The sequence below is a fragment of the Pollicipes pollicipes genome, unplaced genomic scaffold, assembly GCF_011947565.3.
Source record: "Pollicipes pollicipes isolate AB1234 unplaced genomic scaffold, Ppol_2.1 Scaffold_3087;HRSCAF=3621_pilon_pilon_pilon, whole genome shotgun sequence".
Taxonomy (NCBI): domain Eukaryota; kingdom Metazoa; phylum Arthropoda; class Thecostraca; order Pollicipedomorpha; family Pollicipedidae; genus Pollicipes; species Pollicipes pollicipes.
In genome coordinates, this window is record NW_023596225.1 from 8,148,864 (window position 1) to 8,163,116 (window position 14,253).

A 14,253-nucleotide genomic window follows, 5' to 3' on the forward strand; every position below is an offset into this window, starting at 1 on the left:
GAGCAATCCATCACCGCTAGGAAAACGGCCGTGTTTGATCGCACCCCCCCCCCCCCCCAAGCGGGCGTTCCAGTTCCGGCGCCACGCCGCCCCCGCCGCCGCCGGAGACGCACGCACGCCCCCGCGCGAGCGGCGCTTTCGGCCAATGGGTGGGCGTAGCGCTGCCGCCAGCCGTGCTGATTGGCTGCGCGGCGGGGTCGCGCCGGCGGGCGCCTCGGGAGGGCCACTCCGGTCAGCGGAGCGCAGGGGTGCGGTGGTGAGCCCAGCAACGCGGCGGCGCCAGCTGCGGGCTATGCTCCGCTCGTGACGGCGGCGGCTAACGTGAGTACCCGAACTAACGTGAGTACGGCGGCTAACGTGAGTACCCGAACTAACGTGAGTACGGCGGCTAACGTGAGTACCCGAACTAACATGAGTACGGCGGCTAATATGAGTACCCGAACTAACGTGAGTACGGCGGCTGACGTGAGTACGCGGCGGCGCCAGCTGCGGGCTGTGCTCCGCCCGTGACAGCGGCGGCTGACGTGAGTACCCGAACTAACGTGAGTACGGCGGCTAATATGAGTACCCGAACCAACGTGAGTACGGCGGCTGACGTGAGTACGCGGCGGCGCCAGCTGCGGGCTGTGCTCCGCCCGTGACAGCGGCGGCTGACGTGAGTACCCGAACGCGCCTGGTGCGCCAAACACCAGCGGCGCTCCCCGCCAGACCGAGTCGGCGCTGCATGTGGACGCAGCGTCATTAGTGGTTTGGATGGCAGCAAAGATTAGTCACAGAACACTAACTGTCTTCGAGGAGGGCTGACACGTGGCGTCTGTAAATCCTCGTTCAACGGGGCAGACTTAAAGGCACCCGGTGAGGTTTTCTGGAGCAACGTTTAAGAACTTCACGCAACATGGCGAAACTATCAGTGGCTCAGGCAGAACAATGTGCTCGCACCTTCGGTCGAAGTAAAGTTACCTATCCTGCCTCTGATTGGCCACAGATGACGACCTCTTGGTGGGGTCATGCCGCTCGCGTTTTGCAGCCAGACGCCGGTTGGTTGTAGAATGCACATCTCACCACATGGTTCTGCGTTAAGACGTTTTTATATCGCAATACACGGTTATGCAGTGATGCGAAACGAAACTCAAGACTCGAGCCATACAATGTCACACGTGTTCGGTGATAAGAGCATTGGAAATACGTTGTTTGTTTCGTGGCTTCAAGTAAAAAATCGCCTGTAGCTGTCTACGATGTTTTAATGCAGTCTTACAAATGAGATCCGTGGCCCTCTTTTCGTTTCAGTCCATGCGCTAGCATAGGTTGCCATGTGTACACCTGCCATTGACGCATACGGCCTGATCTGACACATCAGAGGCTACACCTACTAATTGGTCTCATGTGCAACTCATTCTGCCAATGGTAATATGACGCGGCTTTCGCCAATGAGATAATACAACTGAGCATAAAGATATAACAGCCATCGATTTGCTTCTTGCACCACGTGGAATTGGGTTCATCCCCGAAAGGACGCTTATGTGGCATATAGCATTATTCCGAAGAAGTGTCAAGCGGGTTGTTTGATATCGCTTTCCTCCCGACTTGTAAGTTTGAAAAGTGTGCATCGGCTTAATGTCATGCATTCATACATACTTATAAATGCCCTCATTTGAACATAAGTGTGCCTTGAATTAAGTTAAACAGTTTGCAAGTGTAACTTTTTCAAATTATGTCTAATTAAGCGTGAACTTTGCAGATTTATGGACAAAATAAATGTGTGCGTTGTGCGACGTGGAACTGAATAATCTATGCGTTGTGTTTTGTTTAAAAAAAAGATCAACCCATTGATAGAAATGTCGATGAATGGATGAACATGGACATAATTTTGTTTTGATGTGTGTGTATATGTATATATTGGCAGCGGCGATGTTAAGCTGCTTCTAAAGCAAATACATCCATGTAGTGGCTTTGTATGTGACTTCATCCAACCAAGCTAGCATGCTGGAGAGCAATCCACAACCGCCTGAAAAGCGGCCGTCTTGGGTCGTTGGCGCCCACCCCCATCTGTAATTCCAGTTCCGGCGTATTGAGGTGCATTCCAGTCGTTGCATACATACATGTATATATACATATATATATATACATACATATATATGTATATATATATATATGTGTATATATACATATATATATATATATATATATATATATATATATATATATATATATATATATAGTTATGTATGGAGCATCTTCAAATAGTAAGAAGCAGTAAAACTTTTATGGCAGGGACAGCAGTCGCTATCGCTTATGTAATTCGCCAACGTTTCAATGCATTGTGTATATTAGGACAACAGCGCAATGACGCAAAATATGGTGCATTTATGATAATGATGCGATATAAGTGCATTTAACCGACATCGCTAGGCATGGCAACGGTCACAGCTGACACAATGCAACAAGACCTCTCTGCGTATAAACAGGACAGCTTGAACCATGCGCAAATCACGCGACAAAATATATTTCTGACTGTACGAAAAAGGTCATTTTATTATTTGCAAAGGATATGCATGCTCCATGATGTTCAATGGCTGATTTTTGTGGTGAATATGAAGTGAATAAAAAACTTAAGGTCGAGAGAATTGTTGCGACACCCTAATACGGACGTGTCCAATGCTTAAGTGGGTGTCACGCGCAAATGAATGACCTCGGATGGACGTTGGGTTTGAGTTAGAGAGAATGCTACCTGTATGGTCAGACTTTCCAAAATGTTATACCCTGTGGTGACGAACCATTGGACCCACGCTAGATGCTCCACACGGAGCACAACAATATTTGTAAATGACTGCGGAGACAAACCGTCTGGGAAACTTGTTTTTTTAACAAAAACCAAAGCAAAACAATAATCGATTGTGCCAACGCTGTCGGGTATGATGTTACCGCCAGACGGTTATTGGGGAATATTAGCCCGACTCCTCTTACGGTGATGTCAAAATCCCTAGAACAGAAAACCCACAGCGCCAGATCATTCTAGTGTCCAACGCCTACCTGCCAACTGGCCCAGCAACTCAACTGCCTCATCACGCCGTACGCTGCTGCGAAGTAGTCTTAAGTCAACGGACGAAATTCGGACATTCTAAAAGGCACGCAACATTCTGGCTTACCGCCGGTGCTAGACGTTGAGAATTTATGTAGGAACATTGCGGTCGAAGAGACGACACAAATCCTGCTCACGAACACTTACCACCACCCAAACATCCCTAAACTCAGTGCTTCCGGTCTGGAGAAGCTCCCACGAACTTGCGCGACAGAGGCCCATTTCCTGCACCAGACGGAAAAGTCTGCCGGCAGAAGAATGGAATGACAACCTGGTCCCCTTGGCATCGCTATTTACGGACGCTTACAAACGCCGCGTTGAAAAAGTCCTAATATTTGCGCATATTTTATGGGTCTAACGCCTGGCATGTAGACATCTTTATCGACGTAGAGACAAGAGACGGGTGATCGACATCATAAGTGCGATAGTGTGAACTTCAGTCCTTTGGTAAACATACGAACTAAGCGTCAACAACCACATGTCAAACCTAGACGTTGACATCACTGTTGATGAACACAAGTTTGTAACAGCAGTGTATTAAAAACATTTAGATGCTGAACGATGCCTCATAGGGAACTGTAGCGCATCAAGCACATCCTTGTAAATAACGGTGACTCCAACGGTGTTATCGATTATGATCCAAAAGAACATACGAGACAATAACATGGCCGGAGCATAGCCCGAGACGACCTGACAAGAAAGGCATCACCATCACCTAAATCCTCATCTAACAGGAGGAAGCCTTAAGTTCTCAATGTTACCTCAATCAACAGAATGCCTCCAGGATCGAACTAACGAACAAACCTGTGACTTACACCTCAACTCACTGATCGTTCCCACCACCATTGATGATCAGACGTAAAAAGGGTCCACTCACTCACAGGCGTGGGAGACTCATATCAACGCATGCTCTTCGTGAAAAGAAACTGAAACGCACTCAAAGCTCAAAGTTCCTTGATGCCTATTGTTCCACGAAATGTTGATAGCGATAAAATTGCGCGTTGAAAGAGAAAAACAGGTTTTAGTGGGCTAGACCTTTTACTGCACTACCGTGTGGGAAACAGATTGTGGGACTTCGTAGATGCATCCAATTTTCCTCCACCTATTTGATGGTCCTTGTAGTTCAGTTTTTAATGTTCCCCTTGTCTTGATTGCGCTGTCTCCTCGGTGTAACAAATCTGAGCGCCCACTGAAGACTCTTACTCGTCAAATCAACTCCATATACCGTCATGTTGCAATTAAGCTGAGTTTAGACATTAGCCTCGGAGGAGTCAGAAAAGTAATTCAATTTATTAACGTACATTAGATATCTCTTTTGTTGAAAAACGATATATTGCGATATTGGTAAGTTAAAAACTGATAGTCATCATCATCTGGGTTTTTTATCATCTTAGTACGTTTCCTGGCGTGGTTTCCCATAAGGATTGTGAGGAGCTTGTAAGGTAGGTTATTTAAATGCAACATTTGGTGCGTATTATTCGCCATGACTCAATTATGTATTTCGTCTTGTGGTAAATTGCTATGCGGAAACGAAGAACGTAAATTCAATAGTAAGTATCGAAACCTTGATTGCCTCATGAAGGCTAGCATGTTGGTCTGCCTGCTCGGCTAAATTAAAAAAAAAACTCCAGTTTGGCGCTGGGGGCCGGTCCAAGTGAAGGTTGGCGCTGGGGGCCGGTCCAAGTGAAGGTGGGCGCTGGGGGCCGGTCCAAGCGAAGGTTGGCGCTGGGAGCCAGTCCAAGTGAAGGTTGGCGCTGGGGGGTCGGTCCAAACGAAGGTTGGCGCTGGGGGCCGGTCCAAGCGAAGGTTGGCGCTGGGGGCCAGTCCAAGTGAAGGTGGGCGCTGGGGGCCGGTCCAAGCGAAGGTTGGCGCTGGGGGCCAGTCCAAGTGAAGGTTGGCGCTGGGGGCCGGTCCAAGTGAAGGTGGGCGCTGGGGGCCGGTCCAAGTGAAGGTTGGCGCTGGGGGCCAGTCCAAGTGAAGGTTGGCGCTGGGGGCCGGTACAAGTGAAGGTTGGCGCTGGGGGCCGGTACAAGTGAAGGTTGGCGCTGGGGGCCGGTCCAAGTGAAGGTTGGCGCTGGGGGCCAGTCCAAGTGAAGGTTGGCGCTGGGGGCCGGTCCAAGTGAAGGTTGGCGCTGGGGGCCGGTGCAAGCGAAGGTTGGCGCTGGGGGCCAGTCCAGGTGAAGGCTGGCGCTGGGGGCCAGTCCAAGTGAAGGCAATACCTGGTCGAGGCATGTTGATGAGGCATCTGGATCCCGGTTCCCGCTGTGTTTGTCTCGACAAAAAGGAAACACTGGATCTTGCTTTCCGCTCGTTCTTCTCAGCAAAATAAAGCCCTGGATCCGGGTCCATGCTAGTTTTTCAACAAGCTATGGTCTTAGATTTTGGCTCCCACTAGTTGTTTCAGCAAAACAAACTCCCGGATCCTGGTTCCCGCTGGTTGCATTGACAAGACAAAAATTCAGATCCTGGTTCCCAATGGCTCTTTTAACGAACCAATCCAATGAATCCCTTTTCCCACTGGTTCTTCAGCAGACCATCATGGGGCTGGTTCATAGTTCCCATCTCTCATTGTCTCATCCGAGAATATTAGACCTTGGATATCAGTTTTCCCGGTTTTTGAAAGTTCACACCCTCGGCTCCTGATTCTCAGCCACACACTCACACAAGCCGCATTGGATAGCCCGATGTTTTTGCTCTCACATCAATTCCGAGTTACATTACCGGCAAGTCAAACGGTCAGCATGTCCTGAAACCACTACAGCCAATAAAGCTTCCACGTTAGTTGAAGACCATTGCCTACAACGTACATTTGAATGCAGAACAGTTGAAGTATCTGTTCATTATTCCAGGCTATCAGTGCTGCCTGTTAACCACAAAGATGGTTCAGCCCCGAGAACTTTTGCTGGCATATTAAACACACATTAATTGATATATCGCAACAAAACCTACTACGCACGTAGGTTTTGATTGAGGCATCAACTGATGGCTAGCATAGTACGATAGCACGATTCTCAAATAAGCTGCTTTTGCATAAATATGTAGTTTGTCAACAAAAGTGAGATGCATGTTGCCAACCTTGACGCGTTGAGAAGGCCTAATCAATCGTATTAGCATCCCGGCTTACAATGCCCCGCAGGACTTCTAGGTATTGGGCCTCCCTAAAATGCTGACAGGGTTACATCCGAAGCCTGGCTTTTGTATTCTCTTCTGATAGCGGTGCAAGAACTGGGAAGCCGGGAGGGACTGACCTTTTTCAATTTTCAATTGGCCCCCAAAACAGGAAGAACTTCAATCGCCCTTGCTGTCCGATGTCAACAAAGATCGAATATATCTGTACGGTTTATGTCCTCCTAAATAGTCAAACTTGCGCGTTACTTTCAAATGGTGTCTTTGTCGCTGATGCTAATGCAAACATGTCTATGCCTGCTTTTCAGAGACAGACACTTGACTGCATCAGAAATTAAATTAATTGCACAGCCAGGGTGGTGTCTCCAGTCTGGATCAAACAGTTTCGATTCAGCCGATCCTTGGCCTTTGATTCAGATGCCTAGGAGAAAGTCGCGGAACATGTGTAAATCCGTCGGGTGACAATATAATCTTAAATTGTTAAGAAATCATGCAGCAATTTCCAGCTGATTTATTTTGCAGACCATGATACTTTACTCAAAATGTATATATTCTGGCGACTAGTATTTTCTTGAACTAATCTGATTTTCTGTGGGCTAGTTACTTCGAAACGGGTTATCTGAAAAACACGCCGCTTGTCCAAGGTCCACCAACGTGGTCTGCGTTATAGGCTGTGCTGGCCGAGATCAAGTGTTTCTGTTCCCTTGGTCAGAACAGATATATGACATACCAGATACTACGTTAAATTTAATCACATAAGGACATTTTTGTACATTTCAGTACGTTCTTCTGGGCTTGTTGTCAAGATATTGCCGTTGAGGTTCACGGTCACCTGTGTTTTGAGCTGCTGACATGATTTTCTGATTTGAACGGAGTCAAAGCTATCGGTGAGACGCAGGTACTTGTTGATGTCGTCATCATTTAGGAAAGAAACGATGATTTTTGTTCAGTCTGGCGGAACAGCATATTGTTCATGTCTGCATGCATTCTACTAACCAGCCTTTGAGCAAAGATAATGCCTGAAGTCCCAAAAGTGGATGTTAGAACCACAAATATAAGATTACATGAATGCAAGAAATGACCGTTTTCTGAAGGGATCAATGCGCCCAGTGTTCAGTTACTCATCATGTGTGAGGAATCCCAGGACTACAGTGTCATATTCATTTCAGCGACTCCAACCCTCCTAATTTTAGCCAGAAGGGAGCTAAGTTTGAGGAGACACACGTCTTTGGCTTAATCTGCGAGTAAATTTGGCGATGTCATATTCTTAGTCTCAAGAACAAGTTACAAAACTGTGCCCCAGAGGAACATTTGGCTGTAATATTTTGGCTCTCCCTGATTCCTTTGTAATATTTCCAGACTACCTATTGACTCTTCCCGGGATGCAGCTTAGTCCTGAGCTGCATTTTGGCTCCTGTTGGACCTCTGCGCATTCCAGGCTGGGTCTTGGTTCTTTCTGAATCCCTCAACATAATGCGGCGTGGATCTTGGTTCCTCTTGGATCTATAGTCACATTCTAGGTTGCTGTGTCTTTCGGCTTATTGCCAGCCTGCCTACTTGTCCTTGCTTGATCTTTTCAGCTAATGCCAGGTTGGATCCCGGTTTTTTTCTGGTCCCTCGGCTTAATTCTAGACTGGTTTCTGGACTCTGTGGTTACGGAAACAGGACCCATGGACCGGTTCACCGGAAGATATACTGTAAAGCAGACACATGTCTGATCGATGAGTTACTTTCTAGCACAAAGAGCTTCTGTAACATTTGTAAGAAACTCCTGTAAGAAAAGCTAACTTCTGTAAGAAACTTCGGCAAAGGCAGAAAAATTCATCACATGCACTTACGCGGATGTGTTTAAGAACACTTACATGCAATTGCTCGGGACTGTAAATATGGTAATGCAATATGCACAAATGAAATATAAAATGCATTGAATAAAAAACATATGATTAACTACATAAACAATCCTGGTCTTTAAGCCGTGCTGTTCCCAGTGAGCCTCAGGGTAATCTGCCACAAGCAACACAGACCAAACGTTTGATGGCATGATAATGTCACGAACGGTACCTGGTGCTTCCTTTGCCCGTCGGCGGCCGGCCCCGGGCCGAACTGAGCGGCAGATAAAGGTTTTATCGTTTTGGCGCACCAGAGATGGGGCACACACGAGGCCCACCCTTATTGTCATAATTGCGGATGCGTGTGCGCACAAAATGTATGCGTTGTCGAGCGTGGTCAGTTATGATGCTGGCCCTGGGCCGAGACATTGCGCGTCATCCAGTCGCTACGAAGCGTCCGTTGCTAGGCCAGAACTGGTGAACTAGTATTCAAAGGGAAATAACGTTACCCACGGGAAAGGTGTCAGTTTGTTGAAGGTTAGTGATAGAAAGAAGAAGCGTTATTCATTTCTTAGAGATGTTATTCCTATATAAATGCTACGACTCTGGCGCGTTGCCTTAGTGTGTTGCCTTTGTAAATACTTGCAATCTTTGGAAACCGGCCGACATTTAAGCGGTCAACCCGGAAGCGATCATAGAAACCTGAAAATAATCTAAATCGTATTGCCGTCGTCCGACATAACCAAACAAACAAACAAAACAAACAAAAGACAGTATGCTGCGTCGTCAGCCATAACCAATCACAGCATACTGCTACTCATGCTGTCTCGTCCGACATGACCAATCACAGCATACTGTTACTCACGCTGTCTCGTCCGACATAACCAATCACAGCATACTGCTACTCACGCTGTCTCGTACGGCATAACCAATCACAGCATACTACTACTCACGCTATCTCAGCCTTTTCGGCGCACTAAGTATAGTACCGAAGTCTCACGTGATTTCAGATGTCAGAGAAAGGAACACTAAGTGCGCACGTGGTGACACCTCCGTCGTCCAGCATCAGCGGTGCAACTCAGACGCGAACGCTTAGTCGTGCGGTGTTTGAAAGATGTGCCGCCGATTGGGTAACATCAGATTAGAGGTGCTGATTGGATTCTAAATTTTTGGAATTCTAAATAATTCCGAAGCGCAGTTTGGAAATTGGACGAACGGGGGCAGATCTTTTTTGGATTTTTTCGGACAGACCATATCCTTTGTCATGTTGCAAATTGGTATACACCTTATCTTATTTAATGCATATACACATTACTAACCCACGATCATTTTTGTTCTTTCTTTCTGCGGGTAGTGACTGAGCTAATTGGTTATGTATGCTGGTTGAATCATAAAATGAATATGATTTTTTGACGGACAGGTAGTCCATCTTTGGACTTAACAATGTACTTTAGATGAGAACTTTTAGAAGATGGCACCTCTTCTCTAGATGAACCATCTTTTGCACATTACACATAATCGGATGCATTTTACGTGCAGCACACCTCGCGATTTCACGAGCCCTCCTGAAAATGAAAACATCCATTGCCACCCGCGTTCCATTTCCTCTTTTGTATGCCTGGACATCCCATAAACTATCCAACTCCCGGATCACACAAGTAGCGAGGACGTTGCCCGATAAATGTTTTCGTTGGTCGCAAGCTTTTACAGCTAGCTCCTGGCGGTTTAGGGATGCATAAAGAGGGGCATTAACAACTATCAGCGAGCAAAACCGGTTCAAACCACTTACTTTGCTGCAAATTACTTGACAGCCAACGCAAGCCAACCGGACATAAACAGAGTGGTGCCACGGTTGTGCTGTACGAGCCTGTCGTCCAGACATCCCAGGGGACGGCCACTGTCACTTTGAAAGCTCCAGCAGAGAGGACCAGGTGCCTCCGGCCTCCCAGGAGGCCTCCGTGTCACATGCAGTCGGCCAGCGGCAGTCGGCGGCAGCGGCACCGATCGCTCCCAGCGTCCCTCTATATCGGGAGCAGGTGGCGTCCGAGCCTGCTCACATGGCAGCTTTACTTTCATTTAGACGGTGCCCGCCTGGTGCACGGTCCCGACCTATTTTATCTTCAGCAAACTCAGACTATACCTGACGTGACGTAGTGCAGCAAGGCCGAGCGATCAGACGGCTCCGCGTCTCCCAGCACTGTCCCGTGCTCCCGAGCGGGGCTCACCCGTCCGACGACACAGTGGGGTCAAGCGAGGTCAGTCAGCTCACCGATCCCGACTCCGAAAGGGGTCATTAAGCAGCGGCGCCCAGTGGACACCGCGTGCGAAGCAGGCTGGCACCGCTCGCCGCTGGAGTTCCCAGTGCCGGAGACTCGCGCGCAACATTCGACTCTTCTTGACATGGTGTGGCCACCCGCGGCAGCCAACAGCGCATTGCGCAGACATCTGGTGGGAATAGCCGTTATCAGCGTTCGCTGGGGGGATCGCTTGAGTGCGGTGCACTGCAATGCCCGGTTCGACCACCTGACATCGCAAAGCTGAATACTACTAGTGACACCTATTTGCGGGCAGGTAAGGCTCTACGTCAACTCGTTTGTGGATAATTTTTACGTCTTTAGTTCGTAGCATTATGGTTAAAACAAGGCGAAACAAGATCGTCTTTTGTTGTAACTCACTTTATCTTTATCTTATACTTTGAAAACCAAATCAAATTCACCGTTTATTTCTTCCCTCTTGAGTGCACCACTGTCGTCATCAAATTGCGTGGCCAAAGAAAACGGTTTACACCACACCCTTCTGTTTGAGACCTTGCGATGCGAAATCGGCTCAACGGACTCCCAGATCTCAGGGGGCTAATCTGGCATTCTATGTGCGAAATCGGATCAAAATCAAACGCTACGCAAATGGTTTTTACTCAGCGAAACGGTTGATCCGTAATGCACGTTGTAATATGAAGTGCACAATTAATCAAAACACCTGATATCAGGCGCACGAATAAGTGCCTTGATACACTGAGACGCGCTGCAGCTGTCGAATGGTTGCGGAACGCAGCTAGCACTGGAACTGAAGCTGCCCTGGGTTGTAAAGAACCTCTTTCGGCCAACCCACGTGTTATGACGTCTCCACCATCCCCTAATGCTCCTGATAACGTGCAACAACATTCTCGTTATCTGTTCCGTACATCTGGCAGGTTATTTCATTTTCTGGCAACAGAATTCGTTGCCTTTTCAAGTTTTGTCTTTTCAGGTCTTAAATAGCAGGGCTGAAAAACTTGGCGCGTTTAAGTAGTTGAAAAAGCTTGCGTTTTGCAGATAGCAGCATTAACACAAATTAGTGAGCTCCTTTTCTTGGAACATCTTGTTTCGATGACAGATTGCCACATTCACATGACAGGCTGTCATACTCCAATGCCAGCTTGACACACTCAGACAGCATCCTGCCACACTCCTATGACAGCCTGTCACATTCAGATGACAGCCTGTCTCACTCAAATCGCGGGCACTTGAACAAGCTTGGGAGTGGAGCGGAGCTACATTATCGTCGCATATGAATGTCATTGACCGCTCATGCTGGTATGCCTCATGATATGGTGTGTTTCGGGTATTGCGCAGCGTCTGTGTTCTGGCTGAGGAATAATCTCTCAACTAACCTAGACTAATCTTAGCAGACAAACGTATCAATGGATAATATATTTTACGTAGGTTGCTCGGTGCATTAGCGAGGAACATTAGTCCCATAGATAAGAGAGTAGTGTTAGCCTTATTCCTCCGGAGAATAGAGATATAGTTAGGTTACTTAACTATATCTCTATTCTCCTGGTTTTTCCGAGGAATAAGGCCAATACTACTGTCTTATCGACAAAATATTTTGCCAACATTGGCAAACTTGAATTCACTTCGGATATTTGCATCGATCAAGGCATACAAATGCGTCTATCTCTCCTTTCTCCGGGTCATTCTACAAGGAACTGGTCTCACAATGCTGTCTTATCAATTTGCATAATGTTTCTCGCAAATGCACCTAGAAAACTTGTGTAATTTTGTTAAATATATCGTCTCTTGAATACGTGCAGTGTGCGACGGGAAAGCCATCCGTCTGAAAGATTCCGGGTTAATTTTGATGCTGCGATTAATTACGCTGGCTGCCAAAGTTATAGTGTGCTGCGCTCATCAACATCACGAAAGATACCACGTGCTCATTAAATCATTCAGCAACTTGCGTGAACTCTTCCATCGATTTGACTTCCTTATACCACATGTACATCCAGCCATTTATAAGCCACCAGTGCCAAGTTCCAGCGGGTTTTCGTTTGCACCCTCTCTGCCATCCTCATCGGCACACTGCTCATTTCCTAAATCGTGTGCCCGTAGCAAGCATCTAAATCATTGAAGGCTTTGCCCAATGTTTTAAATTCCGCGCGGGCCGGCGGGCAAGATTGACGCCCACTTTAAATACGGCCATTCTTTCCCGGTCATATAATGAAAGCGTATACGGGAAATTCAGCACGGAGCTTCATCGGCGCCGGATATTATGCCCGTCTGCTTTATATCCGAGCCCACGGAAAGACGTCGCCGTCCGCGTCACCTCACGTAGTGAGCCAGGTGAACTCATAACGGCGCATTCTTTTCTGCTGCGACTTAACGTCAGCATGTGCGATTTACCGCGCTTACGAAATTTGACGGGCCCAAGGAAGTGATAACGGTCGGAGACTTATAATGGCCGTCATTCGCAAATACTGGGGTGACATTTTTCTTCCATTAAGCGGCAACGTTTTTCAATACGCAAGGCCTTTCGCAAACGGCTGGTCCTGAGGATACCGCAAAGGTCTGTGAAAATACCTCGGGTTACGCTGCCGACGGATCGCACGTTGCTGAGTTGTAAATGGCTTGCACCATGGCCATGCGTGTTTGAAGAGGATGCAAGCTCAAAGTTGTGATCCGTGCTACAAGATCCTATGGCTCAGCGGTATATCTGGTGTGAACCACTGCTTACAGGGAATGCTGTACATTTAAATACATTAAAGCAAGCACCATATATGATCAAGTAAGCTGACTTATAACGATTGGTACACTTATAAATGGGAAATATTGCTCCAGACAACGCAATTTCTCTGTCAGGTAAACATGTTGTTTCATACGTCATCTTTTATTGCGTTATCATATCTCGCACAGCGTTGATTAAGAGCCAATTGACGGTCATGATATTCGGAACTCGGGCTTGCGAGCTTCAGGTATGAACGACTCGCGAACTATATTTTTGCAGGCACATTTCTGCGGGCTTTTAGCTCAGAAACTAAGGGAGCTTAAATCTTAGGAAGGACAGGGCTGTGAACCGCACCGAATGATCTTCAAGGCCGCTAGTTCAGTTCAAAACCCCATTCAAATGTGGAACACCCCTTTCAAGAGTATAAATTGCTGTTGAGTTTTCAGAGTTACGTCAACTTCTTCATTCCGCGCAAACCACGAAAGCGATAAATTACCAAATTCACGCATGGTTTCATTTCATTAGAAGCTAAGGATGTTGCGTTTAGCTACGTCACTGCAAAGTGAAGAATAATGAGGAAAACTTAACCCTACTCATCAAGAAGTCATTAAACTTTTCCAGTCAAAGCCTCGTGGTTACGAGCTTCGTGCACTATCTTTGGAAGTAGTCATTTCCTTTGGTTTCCAAGACATCCCCCTGAATGAAATGTTTCCAAACCATAGAATAAATACATACTTACGTCATGTTTAGGCGTCATTCACTGCACGCCTCAGTCTCGGACGATTTATGATCTCATTGACGTTCGGCCAAAATTTCAAGTTCATATCGTGGTATATTTGTGCTTAAAGCAACAGGACAAGTTTCAAAGCCAGATTCCATGGAATTGTCCAGCTTGGAACTGTCAGCAGCTTCAGCCGTCTTACCGGTATGGGCAGGAACGTGTACTCGTATTTAACCTATCGGCGTACAGTTGGACCACACATAATGTTACCGATCTGAAAAGTACTGGAGTGTACCACGTTTTGACCGTCAAGCTTTTATGAAAGTGTACTTGGTGTATTTAGTTAACAGTGCATAATTGTGGCATCCGTACGGGAACACTATGCGTGCCCCCTTTTTTCTCGTCCGTGCTGTGCCAACTGGCGGCGACTGGATTCAGTAACCAATTCTCTGCCTGCTGCTTATTTTAGCAGCTGCTTATTATATTTATAATATAATCTCCAAAATAAATGATCT

General features: G+C 47.0%; 1 long non-coding RNA gene across 1 annotated transcript in view; it reads left to right on the plus strand.

Moving 5' to 3' along the window:
- Positions 1-237: 237 nt before the first annotated feature.
- Positions 238-14,253, plus strand: part of LOC119114752 (uncharacterized) — a 43,022-nt gene continuing 29,006 nt past the window's right edge. Inside the window, exon 1 of the long non-coding RNA XR_005096061.1 lies at positions 238-321. This is a non-coding gene — a long non-coding RNA (uncharacterized LOC119114752). The remainder of the gene's footprint in view (positions 322-14,253) is intronic.